Below are 18,533 nucleotides of genomic sequence, written 5' to 3'. Positions count from 1 at the left end.
TCTCTCTCTCTCTCTCTCTCTCTCTCTCTCTCTCTTTTTTTTTTTTTTACAAGTTTCCTTAGATGTTTACAGAACAAATAAATTAAAGGGGGAACCGCAGACAACCTCTCTCAGTTAAGGACCCAGCAGAGACATTTATTATCACTTAGCAGCACCAGTCCTTCTCCCACTGAGCCCACTAATTGTAAACTCTCCAAACCCCAGCCTCGACCAGCTCTTCCTTTCTTTTAATCTAATCCCTCCTTGTTTTCTTTTCTCCCAGAGTACTTAGGTCCTAGAGTGTTGAGGGGCAAAGGAGGGGGTGCTTTTCAGGAAAGTCTGTTGTAAATTTACTCTAGTGAGCTTAATTTTTCCCTGGGAAATGATGGTTTCACATATAGAGTGCAGCATCATTCGAGAATGCTTTGGAGTGAGGATACCTCAATTTGAGTCTTGGGAGAGTCACTCTTGTGGCCTTAGCTTCCTTATTTGTAAAATAAGGATAACAAATCTCCTGCTACCTAACTCACAGGTTTGTTGTAAAGAAAGTATTTCAAGGACCTTAAAGTGTCATACAATTGTTAGCACTTCTTATTTAACAACAATGTAATAAGTCTTCTAAGGAGTAGTTAGAAGAGGTAACACTATAGCAGAAAGGGTGTGGTCAGAAGTTGCTAGTTCGAATCTCATATCAGCTGCCTAATTATCTGTGCAGTAACCCCTTTGGGTCTGTGTTTCCTCATCTGTAAAAACAAGGGGTGGGCGGGAAGACAGACTAGAACAAACTTTAATAGAAACAGGGACCATTAAACTGTAAATAAGGACTTCAGTTTAAAAAAACCACATGTACACATTATCTATGTTCTATTGTATTTGTATTTATTATGTGAAATATTTATTTTATCCATATGTGTATATATAATTACATTTTAATCTCACTCAGGAGTGTGGAGGGCAACATTTGACCAGCATATCTATATGTTTGACAACTCTGCACTGGATGACATTCAAGGATCCTTTTAACTCTAAATCTCTTTTTATTGTTCAGTTGTTTCTGACTCTTTGTGGCCCCATTTGGAGTTTTCTTGGCAAAGACACTGGAGTGGTTTGTCGTTTTCTTCTCCACTTTACAAATAAGGAAAGGAGGCAAACAGGGTAGAGTGACTTGCCCAGGGTCACACATCTAGGAAATGTCTGAGGTCAAATTTGAACTCTGGGAGATGAGCTTTCCTGACTCCAAGTCTAGTATTCCATCCACAGTACCACCTAGCCACCCCATAATAACATTTATCTTCTAGTTTACCAGAATGATATAAGTACACATTTGGTTCAATGAGTTTCTTGCTGTGGCTCTGCTTATGACATCATCTGGCAGCAGGGACTTTTGAGATAAGCTTGTCCAGGTTCCCTGTACTACGTTTGAGGTCCAGACCTGGGGTAATCCGTAAATTACCTTTGGTCACACAGCAGTTACTTAAGCTTTCTCAGTCTCAGTTACCTCACCTCTAAATGATGGCCTTTAAGGTTCCTTCCAGTTCCAGATTTCTAATCTTATGATCCTATGTTCTCTCTATAAAATAACATTTAAAAAGTAGTTTTATCCCAGAGGAAAAGAAAAGCACATTTGGTGTTCTCCATTGTTAAGGCTATAAGGTTACTTACCACTGCTTCTAGGCATAGCTGGATATACATACTCTGATGGTGGCATGCATAGAACGATAAGCCTGGAATCAGGAAGACCTGAGTTCAAATTACAGCCTCAGACACTTCCTATGGGTGACTCTGGGCAAGCCACTTACATCTCTATTTGCTTTTGTCTCCCTATCTATACAATGGGAACAATAATAGCTCTTTCCTTTTCAAAGTATAGTTGTGAAGATCACAGGAGATAATTGTAAAGCACTTAGCACAGTTCCTGAACACATAGTAGGTGCTATAATAAATATTTATTATTATTAATTATTGACACTGGGCAAATCACTTAACCTCTGTTTGCCTCCGTTTCCTCATCTGTAAAATGGGGATAATAATAGCATTGTAATAATAATATCTCACAGAATTGTTATGAGAATCGAAGGACATAATTGTAAAGCATTTAGCACAGTGTCTGACCCATAGTAAGCATCATATAAATATTAGCTACTGTTATTCTCTAGAGTGATTAGCTAGATGTCCATATTGCTCATCAACATTTAAACATATGGGGTGTCCTTTTAAAATCCAGCTCATACAATCTGGTCTCATACAGTAATACATGGGCCTTTGCCAGATCTGTTGAAAAACAGAGCCCTTGGTGTGGTCTGCTGGGAGCCTTGCACAAATCAAGGCTTTCATAAATTCCCCTCTCCTTTCTGACAAGTTCTCACTCATGACCCTCTATGAAAGGAATCTTCCGGGGTCTGTGTTTAATATTATCTGGCCGATTTCATCTCAGCAGAGAGATACAAGCGCTTTTCCAAAATAACGTGAGTTTCTTAAAGTCTGTGCTCTTGATTTAGACCAATTTTTTTGTTGGACACTCCCTGGATAATCCTTTCATTTTTCTGTTGTATCCAAAGTTCTGGTCCCCTAAAATATACACAAGAGACACCAGTCTCAGCCCATTCCACTAACTATTGTTAGAGAGGAAGCACAGGCTAGAAAGTTGGAACTGGGAGGGACCATGGAACATGGAACATGGAACATGAGATGTTGGAGAGGGAAGAAAACTCAGCTATTAGGCATAACCCAGGGGTGGGGGGAAACGGAGGCCTGGAAGCCACATGTGGCCCTCTAGATTCTCAAGTGTGGCTCTTTGAATCCAAACATCATTTTATTAAGGGGATTTTCCCCATAACCTGTTAGAACTGGACAGGTTCTTAAAGCCTAGAATGTGGAGCATGAGAATTGGACAAGATCTTTGAACTTGGAATTGAACTTAGAACTCAGAATTGAACTTAGAAAAAATTGGGAAGGGTCTTAGGACAGAAAACAGACAAATGAGCAGAAAGGAACCTCGGGACAGAGCCTTGCACATATCAAGCACTTAATAAAGCTTGGTTGAACATAGACTGCTGAAGCTGGAAAGGATCTTAGAACCTGGAATTTTAATACTGGCAGGCAACTTATCTACCCTAACAGAAGGATAATGGCAATAGACATTAAAATGCCCCCTTGGAAGCACATGGGGATATGGGGAGGAGGAGGAAAGAAAGGAGGGGGGTCTAGAAATCTGCCTTAGAGTTCCATTATGCTGTTATCAGGCCAGCTAATTTGTTTTCCAAATGAGAATCTCCAGGGGATAAAAAATCTCCAAGGGGTCTATGCCCTTTGATTTCCAAATCCCTGTGGCATCTTTGAGGGTGAGAACATTGCCTCTTAATAAGGCTGAGCTAGCCTACACCCAGGTCAGTCGGCTCCCCCAGAATGGCCTGGGTCATCCAGATGGAGACAGGCTCCCATGGATAGGCAGGCTAATAAGCCCCACAAGGAAGACACACACACAGCCCTGCAGAGATAGTACCTTCCCAGGCAGGAAAGAATTCCAGCGCCCATTAGAAAGACCCGGGAAAGAGTTGTTAGAGGGGTGTAGGGTTTTTTTTTTTTCCCCTTTGACTAGAGAGGGGTGGGGGGAAGGGGATCTGGTGCAGTTCTAAGCAATGACTGATTCTTTCAGGGTGCTTGGAAACAGACTGTCATTGAAGCCAGGAGAATAGAAAGTGTGAGCTTCTCCAGTCTCCTCAAGATAAGGCCTTTCCCACTTACCAGCTGGTTTTTTGGATGTGCAAATAGACTTTGTTTGTTCTTTGGTAGGCCCAACTAGTTCAGCCCCAACTCCTGTTATCCTTGAAGTGCTGATAAGAGATTCTAAAATATGCTAATACTCCCCAGTGTTATAATGAAAAGCTTTACATAAATTGTGGTGGGTTGTTCAGGTCTGGCGTTTTGGGCTCTTAACTCCGAGCTAGACTTATTCATATATTGTTGATGGTTTGCTGGGCTGCTGTGAGGGAGGAGGCACTTTGTAAATCTGAAAGCACAATCTTAGATGTGTGCATTGTTAGTTCTATTATTGTTATTGCTGTTGGTGATGTTTTAATCAATTCCCAGACTCTCCCTGCCTCCAAAGCCCATATTTTTCACACCGATATTTCTCCCAGGGAGGCAGAATCATGAAACCCCAGGATCTCAGAAGAGTGAGAAAGACAAGAGACTAGCCCAGGAATAGAGAGGTGGTCACAGCTTCCCCAGGATGGCATCAGAGGCCTGAGGATAAGACCATATCACTGACAAAGAGAAGGTAGCAGGGATAGCAACAGATATTAGCCTAAAAGCAGCCATAGTGTCTAGGAAGCCTAGGAAGTCTTCCAGGGAGGGTTTGTGGAAAGATCTGGACAAGAATCACTGAGTGAGGAGCTAGAGATGAGGTGGCCTCTAGACTGGACACTAATGAAGGATCAAAGTACCCTGTTTATGTTGTTGTTATCATTTTTTTTGTTTAATTTGTTTATTTTGGGGCGGCCAGGTAGCACAGCGAGTAAGAGCACCGGCTCCAGTGTTGAGAAGACCTGGAGATCGAATCCAGGGCTCAGACACTTAGCACCCACGCAGAAACACCTGGCCGTGTAACCTTGAGCAAGTTACTTAACCCCAATTGCTTGGGGGCAGCCAAGTGGCTCAGCGAGTAAGAGCACTGGCTCCAGTGTCGGGATGACCTGGATCAAAATCCGGGCTCAGATACTCAGCACCACACCCAGAAATAACTGGCCGTGTAACCTTGAGCAAGTTACTTAACCCCTATTGTTTAAAAAAAAAATTGTTTATTTTTAGTTTTCAACATTCATTTCCACAAGATTTCGACTTACAAATTTTCTCCCCATCTTTCCCCACTCCCCCACCCCAAAAGAGTGATCCTACTGAATACCCCTTCCCCCAATCTGCTCTCTCTTATATCCTCCCCCATTTATATCCTTCTTATATCCTCCCTCTGACTTTCTAATAAGGTAAGACATATTTCTATGTTAAGTCATTTTTTAACCATGTCCCACTAAAAGGGTGGGGTAATCAGGGTAGAATCAGCCCTCCAATAAGCCTTAAGCAAATACTCAGAGGCCTCATGGGACAGACACTGTTCTGCAGGTACATACATTGACTTTGGAGGCAGAGGAGGCTAGAGTCTATCACAGCTAGCTGCAACCAATGGTTTCAAGCAAATTGTTCACATTTCAGTGTAAGGAAAATCAGTGCTTGATTTAATTGTTTTATTGATTATCTAGACTTAAAAAGTGATGGAGAAAAATGTTAGTAACTTGAATTAAACTAAAAAGTATGTCCTACGTACTTTTTAAAATTTTAATAGAAGGCTGTTAAGTGTCCAAATTCAAATTCTGCCTGTGTAACCTAGGGCAGACCATTTAGCTTCTCTGGACCTCAGTTTCCTCATCTGTAAAATGAGGGCATTCCATTAGCTGTCCCTTCCAGTTCCAAATCTTGACCAAACATAAATGTGAACAATAGGTTGAATCAATTGCCATTTTCATAAATGTAAACATGAGACTTACGATATTGACATAGTTGGGATTAAATCAATTGAATATGAAAGCAGTTAAGCACAGGCCTGGGAGCTAGCTTCTTGACTTTTACTCAGAAAAATTATTTTACCTGGACCTTAGTGTTTCATCTATTAAACATGGGTGACAATGGTTGCTAATTCACTGAGCTCTTCTATGGATTAGCTAGTTAATTAGTGCACTAATTTTGAATTTTTAAACATTTCATTAAAACTCCTGACTGCCACCCAAAAGGATCAGAGCAAATGCAATTACACAAATTTATTTTTTAGAAAGCGTTTCTTTTTAATAGTGGCTCACATTTATATTGCATTTTATGGTTATAAAGTATAGACGCAAATCCCCTATCTCATTGGATAGGTGTGGAGGCAGGGTGAATATTAACAGCATAGATCTAGAACTGAAAAAGGACTGCAGGGGGTACCTAGTTTAACTCTCTCATTTTACAAGTGGGCACAGTGAGACCCAGAGAAAAATGAATTTCCTAAGGTTGCATGGGTACCGTCATCCCTATTTCTCAGGTCAATAAATAAGGACACAAGGACATCGGACTTGGAGTCAGAAGTACTGAGATTAAGGCCTAGTCTTAGACGGCACACACTTAAGAAATGTCAAGTTTGTTGTTCTTCAGTCACTTATGATCCCATTTAGGGTTTTCTTGGCAAAGATACTAAAATGGTTTGCCATTTCCTTCTCCAGCTCTTTTTACAGATGAAGAAACTGAAGTAAACAGGGTGTCTGAGACCAGGACTTAAACTCGGGACTTCCAACTCTCAGTTCAACATTCTTGCCACTCTAACAAGCTCCCTCTCCTCTTGTAAGTAGTTTTAACTTCTCAATCAACCACTAATTTCCTGCACTGAGCTGGGAAAGAACAAAAGGATCCATTCTCCATCATTATTGGGGAAGTGGAGAGAATGCTAGTTTTGGAGTTGAAGGACCCAGGTTCAAATCCCAATTCTGATTCTTCCCACTCCTATAACTTTGGGCAGGTCAAGAAATCAGTCTGAGCCTGAGAGGGGTTGGACCAGCTTTTCTCTAAGGATCCTTATTTAAAAGGATCCCACTTCTACTAATTAAAGAGGATCCCACATCTTCCAGCATGAGATCCAAAGATAAAAGAAGCAGATGTAAGTATACAATGCCCTTCCTCATTTTTTTTCCTGGAAAAAGAAATAGCTAGCAACCTATTCCCTACAATCAGGGTAAATCAATACAACTGAATTACTAAGAAGCCATTTTTTTTCCCTCTCAGTCAAGTGTCAAATTAAAGCCAATCAATACAAGCATAATACCTTTCTTTCAAAAACTACAGGTAATCTATTGTATGAACTCAAACGCTGTAAAATTAGACTCCCTCATCAGGGGGACACACCCCAACTCAACTGTGCCTTGCCAAACCAAGGCAAAAGTGAACTATAAGTCATAACAATTAACGATCAGACTGCATCCTTGAGAAAGGAAGAGTAAAACAAACCCAAAATAAGGCCTGTGGTCTGAAGAGTCATTTAATCTCTCCTCACACAGCAAGTTGTGGATCACATCTAAATGGAATACATCCTTTCTCTAAATGGGGTAATTCTTTCAAATATACCATTCATGATGAAGGAAATGTTCTCCATGGCTGATTTTAACCTGATGGGATCAGAGCATCCTTTCTCAATGCAAACATTCAAAGTATAGAAAGTGGTATCGACAGAAACTAGCCAACATAGCAGAAAGTATACAAAATGAGAGTCAGAAGATCCAGGCTGTTGGTCCTGGGCCTCAGTTTACTAATCAGTCAAAAAAGAAGACGTCTGTTTAACTATCCTTGTCATTTTGGTAATTGTTAATGACATCAAGCTCTTTCTAGCTCTTTGGAAAGAGAGGCAATGCAAATTAGGCCTTCACTGACTCGAAACCAGGTAATACAACAGGTCTCAAGAGAACCAGATTGAATAGGCAGCTTTCTATTGTTAACAGGGCAGGACCTCCTTGGTCCAAAACTGAGTCATCCCTTTAACAAAGGAAGGAGGTGCCCCCGATAATTTTCATTTCTGGCAGAGAGCTAAGAGGAAGCAACATAATACAATGGAGGAAACACTGGATTGTAATCTGGGTTCAATTTTTGCCTCTGAACAGTGTTACCAATCTTTGTGAACTCAGGTAAGTCAATTGGTTTCCCTGATTTCTTCATCTGTAAAATGGTGACAGACTTGATGGCTTTTCAAGTTCCAGATCTCTGATTGCTGCCAACCCAAGAAGAGCTGAGGAATCGCCTATTTCTGCTAAGAAGGACCCTAACATGTGACTTGAGTAGACCAGAGATGGTGGATGAGGATAAACATAGACATATTCTGAGGTGATTTCTTCTTTTCCCCTTTCTTCTCTCCTCTCTTTCTTTCCTCTCCTCTTCCTTCTCCTCTCTCTTCCCTTCATCTCCTCTTTCTTGTCTCTCTTCCTTTCCTTTCCTCTTCTTTCTTTTCCTGACAATTGAAGAAGGAATAGTAGCACCTTTATCTAACTTCTTATTCATTCTTTTCCTCTCTCTGCCTAGTTTGGATCAGGGAAGACTTCATGGACTAAAATCCCTGGGCCCAAGAGAGAGAAAACAATGCTATCCTACTTGCAAGCATGCTTATGCATCTTATAACTTGAGAGTTATTGCTAAGGATTATATTTGCAATTTATTTGTATGTTTGTAACAGAGTTAGAAATTTTCCCCCAAATATCTTCACTTCTCTCGAGCAACCTTTTATTCAAGAAGGTTCAGTTCTCCAAATGTCCATTGCCTTTAAAAGTCGTGTGGTAAAGAGTATACTGGCCTCATATGTGTTAGACAATCATGGGCAAAAAGGTTTTAAAATTAATATTATTGATAGATTATATTTTAAGATCACTTTGATTCCCCAGTATATACTTCCTCCTTGCCCTAGCTAGAGAACCGATTCTTAGAAAAAAAAAATTTTTTAAAAGACTGAAAAAGACAGGTCATTAAAATTAATAAATACCTCAACCAAATCATGCCCGCCACATCACCCTTAACCTTCTATAAAGAAGGGAGGAAGGTAGCTTCTCACATCTCTTCTTTGAGGTCAAGTTTGGTCATTATAATTACAGAGTATTCGTTTTGATTTGTTGTTGCCTTTTGTTCATTTTATTTACACCGTTGGAGTTATTACATGCATTTGAGTTTCTGAAGAGGACTAATAAATAAATAATAAGGCTAAAAAGATACGTCGGAGCTAGGTGGGGAAGAGCTTATAAATTCCAAACAGAGAAATTTATATTTGATCCTATAGCCAATAAGGGGGAGCTGGCATTTATTGAGTGGAGGGAGTGGCATCATTAAAACTGTACTTTAGGAAAATCACTTGGTTGTGTAAAGAATGGATTAGAAGGGGGTTGGGGTGGAACTTCAGACAGAAAAGTCAATTAGGAAATTATTACAATAATCCAGAGGTGAGTAAGGCTTAGACTAATGGTTTAGGTTATGGTATATATGAGAGTGATTATAAAGATAAAGGAAATGGGATTGAGGTGAGGCGTGCTATGGAGAATCCACAGGACTTAGTAACTGATTGAAAGGGTGAAGAAAAGTGAGGAAGTAAGGATGACTGTGATTTTGAGAGGGACAGCTAAGAGGTGCAGTGGAAAGAGCACCAAGCCTGGAGTCAGGAAGACTCGCTTCATGAGTTCAAATCTGGCCTCTGACACTTACTAGCTGTGTGACTTACTAGCAAGTCACTTCACCCTGTTTGCCTCAGTTTCCTCATCTGTAAAATGAGCTGGAGAAGGGAATAGCAAACCACTTCATTATCTCTGCCAAGAAAACCTCAAATAGGGTCATGAAGAGTTGGAAATGACTGAAAAATGACTTAACAAGAACAATGAAAGTGATGTTGCTTGCTAACCTCAGTTATTGGAAGGGTAGAGGGACAACTAAGAGAGAGAAGTGTCTTGAAAAACCAGGATGGAGAGAGTATTCAGGAGAAAATCTTCTTAGTCAACAGAGAAGTCAAGAAGTATAAGGATTAAGAAAAAAATCATTGGATTTGGTAATTATGAAAAAAAATAGTAGTTTTGAAAAGATCAGGGACCAAGTGCCATGACAGGCACAGGGGACTCTGCCTCAGCCGGTTCAGTGGCACAAAGAATCCAGAATGTTCCTAGAGCTAGGGACCCTGATTGTGATATCACAGCCATCCCCTTGGTGATAGGGCCGCCATGGAAAAGAAGGCTGAACCTCAGCATAACTTACAAGATGGGTTACTGGGAGCATCTCACAAAAACATGGGATAGCTGGCCAGGGGTTGGGACCTTGTGAACACAGACCCTGCCCCCACACCATCTGCCAGGGCCTGGCCTCAGCATAAAGCCATGGGATATGACAGGGCCCGTTTCCTGGGAGATGTGGATGAGGACCTCATCTGCCCCATCTGCCGTGGTGTTCTTGAGGAGCCCGTGCAAGCCCCTAACTGTGAGCATGCGTTCTGCAGCACCTGCATCACCCAGGGGTCCTCCTGGCAGCAGACATGCCCTGTGGATGGAAGCGTGGTCACGGTCCCTCACCTGCGCCCCATTCCCCGAATTATGCGGAATATGCTGTCCAAACTTCAGATCACCTGCAACAATGCTGTTGCTGGTTGCAGCGCCATCCTGAGGCTTGACAATCTCATGGCTCATCTCATCAGCTGTGAGCATAACCCCAAGTGTCCCGTGGCCTGCAAGAATGGCTGTGGGCTAGAGATGTCCAATGAGGAACTACCCAACCACAACTGCATCAAGCACCTCCACTCCATGGTCCAACAGCAAGAGACACACATCACTGAGCTAGAGAAGACATCGGCCGAGCAGAAATACCAGCTGGCAGAGCAGAAACGAGACATCCAGCTGCTGAAGGCCTATGCCCGTGCCCTCCACAGTGGCAACCCCAGCTTTCAGGAACTGGAAGATATCAATGAGTATAATGAGACTGTACAGTGGGTGAACCCCTTGCAGCCAGAAAGGGTGACAAGCTGGGAGGGTGGGATCTCCACCCCAGAAGCTATGCACCAACCAGTAATTAAGACGTCGGTAGAAAGTGGCTGTTCAGCACCATTGCCAATAAGCTGAATAAAAACACCCCCCAAGGGCAACTGGCCCCTGGCCCTGGACACACTAGAGACAGATCTGACGAAGCAGTACTGCTTTGTGAGGTGCAAGGCCAACTTGTCACTGGCAAGATGACAGTAGTGGTGAATGCTTGGAAGAAGGAAAACATGGATGAAGACCAAGGGCCAGAGCCAGGGTTTGACATGATACATGCCCCCTGGTGTACAGGAAATGAAGAGAACCACAGTGAGACCATCAAGTAAAAATGATTTCTGAAAACCCTAAGACCCCATTGACCATGGCTCTCACCTCTCACCACCCCAACCCCCATCACCTGTAATTAAGCCCCATTTGTCCCATTCTCCTAGCTTGACGTTATTCATCTATTCCTCCCTTACTTCTCCAGTCCCTAGCAATCAAGATGGAGTTAGGGATATGGATATCATTTATTCCTTTTTTCTTACTCTTTCACCCTAAATTTCTGTAAGAGATCAGCCTGGTTGGAAAAGTCCCTACTCTCTCCACTCCCCCAGGGTCTCTAGGTGCAAATTTTTTTCTGAAATCAAAGAGTCCATTGACTTCAGACAAATGAAAGGAGGTATTTCTCTACCTCTTAAGGTCTTTGGTTAGAAAATAAAAATCAGAAATTTGGAACAAGTCAGCCTCCTGGTGCTCAGCAACATTTAGGGTAAAACCAAAAAACAAGACATAAAGTCAGAAGCCCAAAGAGGAGTGAGTGTGAGACAAACAATAACTGATTGGCACTGATGTGGAAGAGTGGAAACAGGGGGACACTCATAACTTCTGTGCTAAGCAGGAATACTGATATCTCCACCCTAGGGTGGTAGATTCTAACATAATATGAGGGAACAGAAATTTGCCAGCTGAGCCGTCTTTCCTCCTCCCTCCTTCATAAATAGGAGTTAGTGTTTGAAGTTTGGTGGGTGAGGAGAAGGATAGGGGTGAGCATAACCAATTAAAAATCACTGCCTGTGGCCCTCTGCTCTTTGTAGCTGTGGTGGTGGATACTCCACACATCCTCACCTGTTCTGTGACTGTCTTTCAATAGTTTTGTCATTTGCTTTGGTCTTTTGTTCTCTTTGCATTTCTCCCCATTTAGGGAGCTCTCTGTGTTTGAGTAGAGTGAACCAGTGATATTTCCACCATGGTTCTCATGTGTTGGGAATTTAATTTATTTACAATTTCCTTGCTTAAAAAGAGATCAAAAAAATTCAAAAGCAACCCCACCAAAAATAAAACTTAATAAGAATTTTTTTTAATCATTCTATTTTATAGAATGTTAGAACTGGAAAGAAACTCAGGATGTGGAACAAAGGATCTTAGTGTTGGAAGGGAACTTAGAATATAAAATGTTATCACTAAAAGGAAATTAAGCTAGAAATATGGCTCTGGACAAGATTAGGGAAAAAAATCACCATTGTTGGGTGACGCTGGGCTGGGCTGCACTTAGGTTCTAAGTCTAGAATTTTCAAGAATGTCAGTCTAGCTAGGATATGGACCACAGGCTAAGGTGGAGACTGAGAGATCCACACAGATGACCAGACTAGGGTATTAGCCAGATAAACAAGCATCAAGGATAAATGATAATTGCTAGGAAAACATAGACAATCATTAATTAGCTGTAAGTCTTTATACATCTCTACATTCTATAGTTTCTTCATCTGTAGAATGTAGAATGAGGGAACTAGACTATATGACCCAACTCTGTCTTTCTATAATTCTTTTTCCTCATAGAAGACAGTAAACCTTCAAGGTCTGATTACACTTATAAGGCAAACTAACCTTTTCCCTCTTATGAGTTTGGGAGAATTAACGAACTATCAGGAGGGAAATCAAAGCTACTTTCAGCTAAAAGACAGGAAGATTTGACATTAACACAGCCCTGGGCATGAAGAGCAAGTGTCAACTTTAGACAACAAAGTTCATAGAGAATTATAAAAATGAAAATATTCCAAAGGAAGATCATATGACATTAGGATTTGATTTAATCAATAAATATTTAAGCAATTAAAAAGTTTATTAATCCATAAAAGTTAAGGATTAGTAGAAAGGTACAAAAAGATACGTTAACATTTGTTTCTTTAAAAGTTTACTCTAAAGATATTATCTACTTTGCTTATTAAAGGATATGATTATCTTAACAAAGAAATCTTTGTTTCATATTCTTCTTTTAAAGGAAATACATGGCAAAACCCAGTGTGTCTGAGTGGAGAACCATCATAGGAACCCCAGGCAAACATACCTACTTCTTGTGACATTGCTTGGCCTTCCAGGACCTGGCACACCATCGCTACCATCACCACCACCATGGGGTGGCAGCAGGTTTTGTGTTTTCTGAAAGGTTAACAAAACCCTTTTGGAAGTTGAAACTGTAAAAATAAAGCAATGAACTGACAAAAAAAAAATCCCCCAAGTACAAAGATTATTATGCTCCTTTAAGGAAACCTTTTCAAATGCGATGATTTTTCATTCTGTTCCTGTCGTCAGCATATTCGTCATAATATCTTCTCGGGTCTTATATCAAACTTGAATCTGAGATCCCAGAGAATCACAAAACTGGCAACTTTCTTCATTTTTTGTTTTTTTGCTCTAAGTCTGGTTGTCCCTTGTTTTTAATTAACAGAAGAGGAAATCTGTTTTCTTGTTTTTCCTTCTCATTATAACACTGATTCAATCCCTTTCTTCTGCTCATCCTTTAATTCCCTTAGTTTCACCAATAGGAAAAGTAGAAATGGAAGGAAAAGCATTTGATTATAGGTTATCTAGGTTTGACAAGATTTAAAAATTGTTTTGCATACCCACTGCATAGGCCCTATACTAGTCGTGCGAAGGAAAGGAATACAAATGTGGATAACACACAATTCCTGCCCTCAAGGAGCTTATAATCAAGGAAGAAAGGCAGGTCAACAACAAGAACACATGGTGTCAGAGCTGGAAGAGTACTTAGGAAGAATCTAGTCCAAACCCCTCAATTTACATATGAGGAAAATGAGACTCAGAGAAGAAAGCAACTTGCCTAATGTCACACAACTGGTTAGTGTTAGACACAAAACCTAGAAGCCAGACCTGATTCCTGTTCCCATGCCTCTGCAAACCCGCCATTAGACACAAACCATAATATAAAGTGGAGAATGGTAAGCACATTAAGGAAAGCACACAAAGAACACTAAGAATTTACATAATGATTTAATGTTAAGGCTGAAAATAGAATAAAGGACGTGGGTCTTTTAAAGTATATAGTGAAACCACATTAATCAACCCTAGTTTATTCAAAATAGGGCATGATTCAAAACAATTCAATAAAACCAACTGGTTTAACTTAGAGTTCACTTTTTCCAGTCCTTGGCTTTCAAATTAAGCCAGGTTTAACTAGACGAGGGGAAAGGTGGCATCATGGAAAGAATTCTGAACTTGGCCAAAAAATGTATTAAATCCTGGCTCTGCCACTGACTGGTCCTATGACCATACGGAAGCCACTTAAAACCTCTCTTTGCCTCAATTTTCTCATTTGTAAAAGACAAGGGGGGAGGTGGGGAAAAGGAAAAAAGTAAATAATACTTCATTACCTGCTTCTCAGGGCTATAATGCGTAATGTCCTTTCTAAGGTTTATTATATGAATCTGGTGACAGAACAGGAAATTAGATCATACATAGGTTGAGAGCTGGAAAGGACCTAAGAGATTATTGTCTAGTTCAACTTCCTTAAAATACAGATAAGAAAAGTTACCACCTATCTGGTAGGTAGCAGAGCAGGGCTCTGAGTCTGACTTAATATCTTGACCTCTCTTTAAGGCAGCTAGATGGCTCAGTGGATAGAACACTAGGCATGGAATCAAGATCTGTGTTCAAATCTGACCTTAGACAACTAGTAGCTGTGTGCCTCTACTGGGCAACTCATTTGACCTCTGTGTGCCTCAGTTTCTCCAACTGTAAAATGAAAATCATAATAGCACCTACCTCCCAAAGTAGTTATGTGGATCAAATAACATAATATTTGTAAAGCTCTTAGCAAAATGCCTGGCTAAATTTGTTGTTGTTGTTCAGCTGTTTTAGTCATGTATGACTCTTAATGACACCATCTGAAGTTTTCTTGGCAAAGACACTGGCAAGATTTGCCATTTCTTTTTCTAGTTTATTTTACAGATGAGGAAGCTGAGGCTAACAGGGTCAAGTAACTTGCCCAGGGTCACACAGCTGTTGTGTCTGAGGTCAGATTTGAACTAAGATCTTCCTGACTCCAGGCATGACATTATCCACTGCACCACCTAGCTACCCTGGTACATAATACTCACTTAACAAAAGCTTGTTCCCATCCTCTCCTCTCCTCTGCACCAGTTTTATTAGCCGGAAAGCACTATATCCATGTTTTTATTATTATATCCCTTTGTAAGAGAAACATTATAATCTTCCAATCTTCTGCTAAACAGTATAGGCCTGATTCATAGATAGATATTGCCTTCCACACTGGAGAAGGATCACATCATTATACTGATTTGGTATCAGAGAAAATAGGTTTAAATCTTGGTTCTTCTGCTCATGACCCCTGTGATGTTATAAAAGTCATTTCCCATTTCTAGGCCTTCTGTAAAATGAGGGATTCACAGAATCTAGATTTAGGGCTGGAAATATGAGACCACGATGTCCAACACTCTCATTTTACAGATGAGAAAACTCAGACCTAGAGAACTCTGACTTGCCCAGGGTCACACAGATAAGTGTCTAAGGCAATATTTGAACTCAGATTTTCCTAACTACAGGTTCAGCATTCTATCCACCGTACAACCTATCTCTAAGTTACCTGTTCAAACTCTTAACATTTTATGATCAGCACTTCCCTGAAAGAACATTGAAGTATTCCAGGACAGAATCAAATAATCAGAATTGAAAGGATTAAAACAATATAATACCACTAAAGAAGGAAGGATAGAATGTCCAATGATCAGTCCATAAATATTTATTAAGCACCTACTGTAAACCAGACGCTTTGCTAGGTGCTGAAAATGCAAAGAAAAACAAGACCGTCCCTGACATCAAGGAGCTCGCGGTGTAATGTGCAAACAAGGTAGGGATGGCTGGATAGAGCCTGATATAAAATCACATATTACACACGTGTGCGTGTGCGTGTGCGTGTGTGTGTACACACACATAAAGATAAAGCAGGAATGTCAACCGAAGGGATGTGCGAGAATTAGAGGGCATCAGAAAAGGCTTCCTGTAAGAAAGGTTCTGCCAAGAACTTCGATCTATTCCTGGGAACCATCAAAGACCAGTCTGGGGCTGATCACAGTGGGAAGGGCAGGAAAGCCAGAAGTGAAGAAATGGGCATGGTCAAGGAACCGCCTTCATCACGAATGTGACCAATCCAGAAAGAAATCCATTTCAGGCAACGCTAATGTCCCTCCTCCTCCTCCAACCTCTTCTCCTCATCCCCTCTTTCTACTCTCCCTCATCTTCCTCTTTCAACTCTTCCTTCTTTCCTCCCTTTTCTTTTTCTAGCTCTTCCTCCTCCTCTTCCACCTGTTCCTCCTCCTTTTTTACTTTCTCCTCTTCCACATGTTCCTCCTCCTTTTCTACCTCCTTTTTCACCTCTTCCCCTCCTTATCCTCCTTTTTCTCCTCTTCCTCTTCTTCCACCTCTTTTCTTCCTTCTCTTCTACCTCTTCCTCCTCTTTTTCTAACTTCTCCTCTTCTACCTGTCCCTCCTCCTCCCCTTCTTCCACCTCCTCCACTCCCATGGGTTCCTTCTTCTCCCCCTCCTTTTCCACTTCCTTCTCCTCTTCCACCTTTTACTAGTTTCCCTTTCTAGAGATCAGTATCTCTGATTTAGAAGTGAGCCTTAGATCACAGCATAAGGTCATCCCTTAGGACTGCATTAATATTCCGCCTTGGTTGTAAAGCTGAGTCAACCACTGTGTTTACCAAAGGGACTAAGGGCAGACTCTGGACATGGACAGAAATAAAGATGTAGGAGATGAGGTTATTGTGCAAAAATCCTTGGTACCAAAGAGGAATGCTAAATAACTAGGGGGCAGGTGGGGAGAGGCAGAATCAAATTGCATTACAACTGAGCCCCAAACTAGACTGGGAATGAGGTATAGCAAGAGGCAAGCTGGTTTGGAGTCAGAACTAGGGTCCAGATCAGTCTATGCTAATAATGTAGACACTAGAAAGGCAGTGTGGTGCACTGAATAGGGTAGTGGACTTGGTGTCAGAAGGCATCTGACATTTGCTAACTTCGTGACCCTGAATGAGTCATTTAACTTTAATGAACCACATTCTCCTCAAATGAAAGTGCTTTACAAACCTTAAAGAGCTATATAAATGTCAGCTCCTGTTATAAATTTGATTATTTAAGCATATGACCTTGGGAAAGTCACTTCCTTACTCTAGCCTTGTTCCATCATCTGTAAAATAAGGGACCTGTCTTACATAACAATAACTCATTTTCTATAAAAGTCTCAGATGTAAAAAGCATTTGCTTCATAACAATCCTCTGAGGTAAAGAGGACCATTGGTTCCTATTTTACTGAGGGGAAAACTGAGGGTCAGAGAGAGAAAAAGGTATTTTCCCATGGTAACAAATCAAGAAAGGAATTCAAACCAAGTATCCTGACTCCATATCTGGGGCCTTTTTCCCACTTTTTTCCCACTCTGCTCTGCCTGAGGATCTTTCTAACAATCCAGGACTCTGATTCACTGTGATTTCATCACTCTGAGTATGAGATTCCTTATCTGTGAAATGGGAATAGTAATATATACAAAATCAAATTCACAGGATTTTTGAGGGGAATCTGATTCTGATTAGGCTTGGGTCCCAATTCTACCTCAATCACTTCCAAAAAAAATGTGAATATGCTCTGTTTTAGTCTCTTCATTTCTAAAACGAGATAGCTAGGCAGCTTATTGCATAGAGCACTGTTCCTGGAGTCAGAAGACAAGAGCTCAAAGATGGCCTCAGATTCTTACTACTGTGTTTCCCCGATAATAAGACCTACCCCAAAAATAAGCCCTCCCCTTACTGTGTAAGATTCCTCTAAAATAAGTCCTCCCCTGAAAATAAGCCCTATTGAGATTGCTACTATAGTGAAGGTGATCCCCTGTGCTACACACTACATTATGGTACCCTCTGTATGCACCGTCTCCCCCCCTCTCCCCAGGTGAAACGCACGCCGCGCTCCGAGCTGCATCCAATCAGAGCTGCAGCAGCGAGCGCGTCATCCTGTTCTTCCCCAGTGATTTGCTTGCTGGTACATTTTTTTGTTCACATTTACCTGTTTATTAAAATTGCTGTCAATGTTCATTAAAATAAGCCCTCCCCTGAAAATAAGCCCTCTGGTGTTTTTCTGTCCAAAAAATTTAATAAGACAGTGTCTTATTATCGGGGAAACACAGTAGCCATGTAGATAATTCCTCATCTGTTAAGTGAGGATAATAATAATAATGCATATCTATACACAGCGTTTGGGGCAGCCAGGTAGCACAATAGATATAGCACCAGGCCTGAGTTCAGGAAGACCTGAGCTCAAATCCAGCCTCAGACACTTACTAGCTATGCTGCAAACCTGGGCAAGTCACTTAACCCTGTTGGCCTCAGTTTCCTCTTTTGTAAAATGAGATGGAGAAGGAGATGGCAAACCACTCCAGTATCTTTGCCCAGAAAATCCCAAATAGGGTCATGGAGAGTAGCACACAGCTGAAACAATGGAACAGCAACAATAACAACAAAATAAATAGCATTTATATAGCACTTAGCTCCCAGGGTTGTTATGAGAATAAAATGAGACAGTATTTTTAAAGAGTTGTGCAAACTCTAAGATGCTATATAAATGCAGCTGCTGCTGCTACTGCTACTACTACTACTGCTACTACTACTACTACTACTACTACTACTACTACTACTACTACTACT

General features: G+C 41.0%; 1 protein-coding gene and 1 pseudogene across 3 annotated transcripts in view; one reads left to right on the top strand and one right to left on the bottom strand.

Moving 5' to 3' along the window:
* The window catches only part of SORCS2 (sortilin related VPS10 domain containing receptor 2), a 1,276,597-nt gene that overhangs the window by 1,084,945 nt on the left and 173,119 nt on the right, over nucleotides 1-18,533 (bottom strand). The gene's annotated exons all lie outside the window — the stretch shown is intronic.
* On the top strand, nucleotides 62-15,560 carry LOC138147715 (E3 ubiquitin-protein ligase NRDP1 pseudogene; annotated as a pseudogene).

This window comes from Petaurus breviceps, unplaced genomic scaffold, assembly GCF_028583685.1.
Source record: "Petaurus breviceps papuanus isolate PSGF00001 unplaced genomic scaffold, PetGlider_PUasm1.0 140, whole genome shotgun sequence".
Lineage (NCBI taxonomy): Eukaryota > Metazoa > Chordata > Mammalia > Diprotodontia > Petauridae > Petaurus > Petaurus breviceps.
The sequence above is the reverse complement of the archived record's forward strand: the minus strand, read 5'-3'. Positions and strand labels throughout refer to the sequence as shown.